At 34.7% G+C, this 9,789-nt stretch overlaps 1 pseudogene; it reads left to right on the top strand.

The window, feature by feature from the left end:
* Positions 1-5,026: 5,026 nt before the first annotated feature.
* On the top strand, positions 5,027-9,371 carry LOC149535635 (uncharacterized; annotated as a pseudogene).
* Positions 9,372-9,789: the final 418 nt, after the last annotated feature.

Raw genomic sequence — 9,789 nt, 5'->3', positions numbered from 1 at the left:
GAGTGATCAAAAACTAAATTACTATTATATCACTATATAATAATAATAACTTTAAAGTACCTAGAACTTTGGCTACTTTTAATAGATTGCCTTCATCATTGCTGATGATTAATATGACATCCTTCACCATTCACGTACTAGGAACATAGGAACATCTAGGAAATGATGTTGCAGCTCCTATTGCAAAAAGTTTCATAGGTTTCATAAGTCTTTTTCATGAAGTATAAAAGAACAAATGATAATTGATGTTAAAAAGTTGTAAAAAAAAAAATGTTTGTCTCTATCATAAGAGAGAAAAAGAGGGATTTGTGTAACACTAGATGGTGCAACAGTCGATGCCTTTAAGCTATGTGTTGTCGACTTAGCAGTCGGAAAGAGATTTTTGGTTGTCTTGGACGGAGGCAACATCGTCATAGGATTCAATTTATTTGAAGCTGAAGAATAAAATTGTTAGAGTATGCATAAATATAGAACGTGTGGACTAGCATGGACAAGATTGTTAGAGCATTAAAAGAAGGATTGTTCGAGCATGTATTATCAATGATTATGATCATTCATATATATATTTAGTCAAAAACACAAGTGGGGAATGAAACATGCGATCTACTTGAACCACTTGTAGCACCCTCATCATGAGAATGGGGCTCAAAATCATGCAAAAAACTCTATAAAGACAACGCATCGATATTTTAATTAATGCCATAAAAGTGCATAACATAAAAACCATTATTGAACTCTTGTTATATATAAAAATTTCATTAATACTTACTTTTAAGGTTTCAGAGGTGTGCAACAATTCAGATTCCCTATCTTTTATTTCCTGAGTAGTAGGCTTTATGGTTGCCAAATGTATAATTTCTCTGCCAACTTTCTTTAGTAACTTTTAAATCGAACTGATCGGGTCATTGGTCTCTGCTAAATCAATATAGAAAGGGTCTTCCTCAGGGCAGGGCTGCTAAGGGATGGTAGGTTCCTTTCCCTCCCTCCGACCACTAGCCCTTTGTGACAACAATAGTATTAGTATTATCAAAATTACTCCAAAAAAATGAAGAAAAAAACATTAAAAAAAAAACATTTTGCTTCTATCTAGTTTGCACAATTACAATGAGTTTTACCTACTCATGTCTAGATGAGCTGGGAACATCGCCAACATCCCCTCAAGGAAGTTGCTCCATATTGTGCCCCTATGTCAAAGATTAAGTATAAAAATGTTAGCCAAAAATTTATTGACTAAATGATATGTTGGAGTCATTGATTAGAAGTTGGTTTAATAGTATGTACCATCCCCATGATAGTAGCCTCATTTGTATCTATGTAGTTCAAATTGTAATCAATAGGAAGCTCTTCCCCTGCACATATTGATTTTATCACACAGATTAATACACGATTTCCCTCGTGTGCCTCAAATATGCAATTGCGTTGCTTTATAGTTGACCCAGGTTATGTACTATTTATAAAACCTGCAATATTCCCTATTGATTTTAGCCTTCCATCAATGTATATAGCCACACTTTTACTTTGATTATTGTCTTGCTATTGTATATAATTTTCCAAGAGGGCATACCTATGCATACTTTTTTTATATTGAACAATATGCATCCAACTTTTGTAATCGTAACATGGTCCAACATACTCCATCAATTCAGAAACTTTTTTGTAAGACATCTTCATGCCATCCATAGAAAATAGGCCCAAACCATGTAATGATGATGGTGCTATGTGATATATCCTCTCGTTAACACAAAAATCAGTTTTTATTGGAGGAAGTTCCTTAGGTACCCAATGTTTCTATAGATGTTGGTACCTCAAGGGCACCTTGATGTCGCCTTCTGTCTCATCATCATAAGAACATGACCCCCCTTAAGCAAGGAAAAATTTCATGCATTTATTGAAATTCCTTCTAGTCCTTTGACCTCTAGTTAACCTCCCTATTCTAAATAAACTGCATGTCTCACTTTCCTCTTCTATTCCTATATTTCCCTCACTCGAGGAAGACACTTTTGACAAATACCTACTCATTGGTACCTACAAATGGGAGAGATCATAGAAGAGATCAATATTACTATTCATAAGTGTATTAAATAGACTGTCTATAAGGAGTATTGACTTATACCTGTCGATCCATGAGACTAGGGAAGTAGGCCCAGGGAAGGGCTAAAACTATGTTTTTGTATCAGCTAATGAGTTGAGGGCTTAGTCACCTTGGGGACATGCTATTTGAATTTTTTTGACGTGTGTGGAGGTGGAGGAAATACCTAGTTAAGGTGAAGTCAAGTTTGGCACCTATTGAGGCATTGTGAGCATTTGATAGTTTGTTGATTAGATTGCTTGGATGAATCCATTAGATGGATTGAGGGACATTCATGGGATTATTCCAAAGATGTAGAACCTAACATGGCATAAGGATTTGGTGTGCACTCTGATAGGTTATGGAGTTGGCTTTGATCAAGGAGTGGGATCTTATAAAGATGCTTGGTTGGTGTTGTGAGAACACTATGGAAGTCCCTCTTGTTATGAATGATTGCAAGTCCACCTAAGGTCTCTGCATCACCTATAGAGGCACAATTATTAACCAACAAATTTGGTAAGAACTTATATTATGTTTTCCCTATGAATTTTATTCTAGGTACAACTCCCTTTTATAGATATTTAATGAATTCCCTTTTCTAAACTAAACACTTACAAATGCTTTTGACCTAAAATAAAATAAGGCTCAATACATTCACACATCAATATGTTTTTTAAATAGTTTTATTTAATTAATTTAAATTAATAGTTAATTTAGATTAGTAGTATTCTATTTTTAGTTGAAATTTGTAGCTTTTAAATAGATAATGAATAAACTATGTAACCATATATGTAAGACAAATATATTTCTATCAACAAATGAATATTAAATAGATTAAGGATTGATGGCATGCCTCTAAACTTCGTCATCATCATCATCATCATCATCATCATCATCATCATCCTCATCATCATCATAATCATCATCATCATAATCATCCTTGCCATCATCGTTGTCATCGTCGTCATTGTTGTCATCATCATTGTCATCATCAACATCATCATCATCAACATCAACATCATCTTCATCATCATCATCAGTAGCAACATCATCGTCATCATCCTCTTCTTCTTCTTCATGAAAATTTGTGTCAGGAACATCATCCAATAACTATTGATCATGATCACCATCTACATCATCTTCTACTTCTTCAGTATCTTCTTCTTCCATCGCATTATACTTTATTGGCCTTCCTCTCGGTTCATGTCTAACAACAAATGACCAACCTAGTTTATGTTGAACCTCTGAGTAAAATATTTGCTCAAATTGGCTGGGAAGAACATAGGGCTCATCCCCAACTGGCTCAAATGACCTTGTATTAACCATTATAAATCCATTATCTTATTCAATAACATTTCTATTAGGATCATTTGGATTAAGTCGTAGCCTATACCATTTGACAATGAAGAGTACTAATTTGAAGGAACTAAAGTCACACTCAAGTATAACATCCAAAATGTCATAGTATCAATTTTTAGACTCTCGAGGATGTAAGTCATTTCTAGATGAAATATTAGTCACTTGAAAGACTGCAATTATTCCTGAATCACAAGTTTTCTTCATCTTATCCAACACTTTGACACAAATTTTTTGACCATTATAGAACATAGCCTTCTGGTGTTTAACCTACAATAATATGTGAAACATATCAAAATTATTGTATCTTGAGTTGATAAACATACGGGTGATTAATAAATTTGTACGTACCTAAAAATCTCTTAAACCACATGCTAAATCTATTTCCCTTTGCATAACATTGGAATCTCCATTACAATGAGCTTCTTTAACCAATGAAGATACACCTTCCCATGTTAATGTACAACTAGAATGTTAACATCATTCAATCCATATCGTCATCGAATCAATATTTTTGCAATATACAAATGTAGTGCATCCCACTCTCGAGCACCTGTACAAAAAAAAAAAAAACAACTTACAATCGATTTATTTTGAAGATTAAGAAATAATTTATTACAATAACATCTTATAATATTTCCTCAATGCACCTTTCCCAATCAAGTACTCCATTTCTAATTTTTTAAAAGGCTCGAGATCCCAAATGTGATCGACATGGATATTTGATGCAAACTTAGGAAGATATTCAGTAATGTAAACCATAGTCTGGTATACCTTTTATCTCTCTACCATAGAACCCTTAGGATGTGCTCTTTGTCAAACCAAAGCCTTCAAAGATTTCAAGTGCCTCTCAACCATCCACATTGACCTAGTATGTATAGGTCCACACAATTCAATCTCCTCAACTAGATGTATGAGGTAGTGTTCTTGTGCATTGAAAAAAATTGGAGGTAGACAGTTTTGCATTTCACACAGTAAGTGAGGGATTCTTCTCTTCCAATAGTTTATATCTTCTTTATGGATTTCTTTAGATGAAAACCACCTACATTAAGAGATTCAAGTCACAAAAAATATATAGATATGAGAATTTACAAAATAATATACAATAGATTACATAGCAAGAAAAACAAATTGCGAATATAATAAATATATACAACAAATTGAATAGCTTTTACTGCTTACCTCATGTATTTTCCAAGATTGTATATCACTTGTTTGATGTTATTGTTGAAGTGCTCTGGGAGAGATAGAGGAAGCACATACTATAGTAATTATAAACCAATCATTTCATTGTTTTCTAACATAACATAAAGAATAGTACACATAGTTTATGAATATATTGTAAATATAGAAGAACATAACTTACCTTGATGAAAGTATGCCAATCATGCATTTTGAGCCCTTGCCCAAATTCACTTTTTTGTGATATGAGATTGTTTATATTCACAGAAAATCCTATGGGAAATCAAATTTTTTGTATGACTTCTTTTATGGCATCACTTTGCTGCACCACTAATACATTAAGGGTCAATTTGCGACGTTAATTTGCAACAACAAGAAAAGGTAATGTGGTTTTGGCTTTTTTTTTTCAATTTTAGCCCGATGCCATTGCAATTGCAACAGTAGGCATTGCAATTGTGATGCCAGAGGGATATAAGAGAAAAAAAAAGCCAGAAACCCTCATTTTAATGAAATCGCGCAACACAGGGTTCTTCTAAAAGGAAAGGTGCGCGCACGAGAGATCACTTCAGCAGCATTGAGAGGGGAATTGAGGCAAACTCAATGCATTCAGAGGGTCAGGCAGAGACGCACATCGGCAAGGTGTAAGAAAAATAAACCCATTACTCCTTTGTTCTCCATGTTTTTTAGGATCAAAAGCATGCCCATTCATCTTAGTGTCCAAATGTTTGAGCTCCTTCAAGTCTTTTAACGACTGCAGAGCAAAAGAAGCAAACAAAAGGCCTTTTAGTAGACATTTAGGATAAACAATTGTTCTATTAAGATATGGCATATATATATGAATATGTATAGATGAAAAAACATAATTATGCATTTCACTATCACTACCTTCACATATATGGTAACATAAACATTTTAAAACAATCCTCTAGTCTTTCAGAAAACTAGTTGCAAAAGATAAGGAAAGAGCCATATTGATAGTGTCACCTAAGACCATGCTACAAGAAGAGCTTTAAACTCATAGAAAGTAGAGCAGTGCTCGCATTTTGTAGTGAACTTTGAGAAACATGTCAAAAATGAAATGATAAAATTCATTTTGACAAACTCGACCACAATGGGCGTCAAACCCACAACCTTTTCATCCGAAGTCAAATGCGCTAATACATTGCGCTATGCGGCCCTATGATGATTGTTGTGGCCAAATTAAGTTTTTGTTACATTTTATGTTGACTATCATTTCAATGCCTATTATAATTCTATGGGACACAATTGCTCTCAACATTTTGTAGGTATATAATGAAGCTTATATAACTACTTCTCTTCAAATAATTATGAAAAATGAAACATCAAATTCATTCCTAAGGCTGAAAATATAAAGATTAGAAGTTGGTGACCAATAATTCTCTTTAAGATGGAGGACACATTTCTAGTTACTTAGATAATGGGAATTTTACTTTTTTGGTAATTTGAGAATCTTGGAAAACCTTAGAGATCATTAAATTCCTCCATCTTAAACACTTTTTGATTAAACAAACTAGCCCCAAATCAGTATATTTCTCAATTTATAGGCACAAAATATCTATGGTAGTAGGAATACACCTGAATTAGAAAGAAACTTATAGGAAAACAAATTTTAATTCCCAAGAATAGGAGAGCAATCTAAATGCCAACAAATTACAGTTCTTCCACTTCTTTTATTTCAACAATCCATGTGGTTGCACCATAATTGGATGCTTATCTTACAGTGATAGAAGATGTTGCTCCCTTATGTTTTAACTTGTCATGATCACCCCCTAGTGGATGTCGTGGTGGGTGAATGTGTTTGCACTATGAGGAATTATCAACATATTTTGCATTCACACTCTTCATTTCAGATACTTCAACCTTGGTACACACAGAGAACAAAAAGGCCATAAAACCAGTTCTTAATGAATCCTTTGCTTTCCTCACATCAGCAATTGGGGCTGGTGAGCATTTGTTGTGTTTGGCAAGAGGCTCTTGCCAATGAGCTCTATGCATTCTTCTGCATGTATTTTTCACATCCTTCTCCAGTAACATCACAAGACATTAACGTTTAGTAACATTAGGTTCTAGTTTAAACGTCATAAGACATTATGGTCTTGACAACAATATGGAAATCTACATTTGACCAAAGAAAATTGCAAAATATCAACCTTTATGAGATAAATTCATTTTGGTAATTGTATTCTGGTTCACTAGGCTCAAGCTATTTTTAATTTATCTTCCCATGTCCCAAAGATGGTCATGCATTCTCATTATAACTGTTAATGTTTCTCATGAATGCCCTTTCATTTCTTGAACAAGAAACTTGTTTTTAAGTGTTTCCATTGCATGTCAAGAGCTCCATGCTAATGCCTCCCATACTTCCATGGTAGTGTGCTTGGATTTGTCAACAAAAAGACATGTGAAATCCATGAAAATTTTTTTTTCCTCATAGTCCAATGCATCAAAGCTTATTTTATTTTGTATAGCCTTGGGTGGTAAGATCTCACTCCTGAAGCCCATTATGGTAGGATGGTAGCAACAAATTTACGACTATATATTAAAAATCTAGGATACAAGTTGGAAAATTGTTACAAGTATCCCATTACATGAGATCAAGATTCAAGTTTAAACATTCATATAATGAATAAAATTCAAAAATTCTTGCTCAATATTCATTAATTCAAGTATAAAAGTAATAATAGAACATTATTTTCATTGGAAATGAAAGGCCCTAAGACCAAAAAATGGCCAGTAATAAAAAGTACATTTAGTTGCATGTATCTTACATAGAAATGCAGTGGTATTATATATCTGGCATAGTTATGAAAGTATGGCCCTCATTGTGAAGGTCTATAGTATCTAACTTGAGGCATCCTCATTTTCAGCCTTACATTGCTAAAGGTAGGATACATTTTGGCCTTGTTCACTGTCCGACCCCAGATAGGGTCTTGAGGGGTGGATACCATCTTGAACAGGAAAATATAGAAGAAAGCAACAACAGTTGTGGTAGAGAAGGTTCCAGTAATAGTGATCTAACTTGTCCAGTAAGGGCCCCTTGTGATTATGTGAATGCTAGAGATAGTGCATTGCAGGATAGCCTTTCACATAACATTGGAAGTGAAGGTACATGGTCATACACCGGAAAGAAATTACCAAAATCTTCAAAGCAATTTTTTTAAAATAAATATTCAGCTATGTAGGAACCAGAGGAATCAAATTTGTTTTCAGAGGATGTTCCATTGGATAGGCATTATGGCCATAGCTTTCTTGCAGAAAATCTAGAAAGTCTTGTAGATAGAAATAAAGAAGTAAAGCACTCCATGGTTCATAAGAAACGCTCTCCTGCAAATGCAACAAAATGACTTGCAAAAGAGATTGTTGGAGTGGGAATCCCTCAGACCCCTAATCAAGTTTTTCCCACTCTCAGAGTAAAAATAGATTCTATAAAGAAGGCACATCTTACTCAAGGCAAGCAATCTGTAAGTTCCAAATTCTTATTATTTCTACAATTTTCTTTTGTTATCTTAACTGTAATCTTAACTTGAGTCATAAATTTGATAGCTACCCTATGGAGAACCTTCACCACGATTTGTCTTGACACCAAAATTGGATGGCAAATATTCACACACAAAACAATCTCAACGTCCATCTTGTGTACTCGGCTCAACTCTAGGTATTTCTAGTCATAGGGCCTCCCTGCCCCTACCAACAAAGCCATCAGTTTCACAGCCTACATTCATTAATAATAGTCCTCATAATGGAATGCCTAAAGTAAAAGTTGTTAAAAATGAATCTGTAACACCTAGGCCACAAAAATCTTCTTTAACTTCATGCTCATTAGCATCTTCATTTGGAAGAATTGAAGCACTCACTAAGAGATCAAACCTTACTCCAGAAGATGCAACTACTGAGTCACCTTATGTTTCTAAAGCTGCCACTTTGTGGTATTTTGATAGAAAAAAATATTCAGGGCTTCGAGCTATGCAGTCTCCTGATGTATTAGTTAATGCACCTAGACTTGATCGGATTGCGGAGTTCTCCATAGCCCCTTCTAAAAATTTTCTGCCCACTGCAAAATTTTTTTTTAAGGGTACTCACTTAGACATTCCTAGAGAAGAAAGTTGTCATTTGAGAGCAGAGAGTAGCCCATATGGATTGTTTTTAGAAAAGTCCACCTCATCAAGCTCAGGTTCAATAGGGATGATGCAAACTATGATAGAACACAAGAGAAGTGCACAATTCAGATCAATGCAAAAGCTCCTGCTTCTGTTCATGTGAAACCAACCTTCAATGATGTTATTCATGCAATTAGACACAGTTCTTTTTGAGTTGGTACAGATCAAGTGGAGTCAGAGAGAGGAACTGTGAGTAGCTTGCTACAAGGAAGAATAGATGTGAATTCATTTTTAGATGTAGACAATAATGATCTAGATGTCCTGTTAGTTCCCATGGGGAGACAACTGTTACTGGCCATCATATTGAAAATCAGCACCTTAAGACAACCTCAACCTCCAGTAGAGATTATTATTATTCTCAAAAATGAGTAAAAGGAGGAATAGATCTTAAATCATATCAACAAAGAGAAGAAGCTCTTGAAGGCTTGCTAGAGCTTAGTGCACAATTACTCCAACAGCAGAGACTAGAAGAACTTGGTATAGTTGTGAGGCCTTTTGGACGTGGTAAAGTCTCCCCAAGAGAAACAACCATTTGGTTGACAAAAAGCCTAAAAGGAGAAATGAGTGATGTTCACTACATGGGTTGAGAAATATTGATATTTCAACATGGCACTTGTTTATATATGTTTTGTATCTAGTTTTCTGATGTGTAAATATTACTTGGCCCTCAATTTTGCTCCAAGTGGAACATTTCCTCTTTATATCTGACTTACATTGTCTCATCTATAGCATCTTTTTGTAGACAGATGGATGATGTCTATTTGTCCATATAGGATCTAATTTTTGGGTAGTCGTTGATGGTGTTGCTGTATAATTTTCGGTCGATGGTTGGTTTGACTACTTTCTTTAACTATGGGTTTTCTTGATGGGAACAACCCAATTGTTGAGAAAATTTGGGGGTAACCTAGTCGCTTCTTTTTTCAAGGTGATCTGAGTTGGTTATTGCTCTAGTTCACCCTGAGGAATGTCGATAGGAGGCACAACAACCCTGCATTGTCCTATGGA

The sequence above is a fragment of the Cupressus sempervirens genome, chromosome 10, assembly GCF_028749045.1.
Source record: "Cupressus sempervirens isolate cs-2001-9-10 chromosome 10, ASM2874904v1, whole genome shotgun sequence".
Lineage (NCBI taxonomy): Eukaryota > Viridiplantae > Streptophyta > Pinopsida > Cupressales > Cupressaceae > Cupressus > Cupressus sempervirens.
This window is presented reverse-complemented; position numbering and strand designations above follow the sequence as displayed.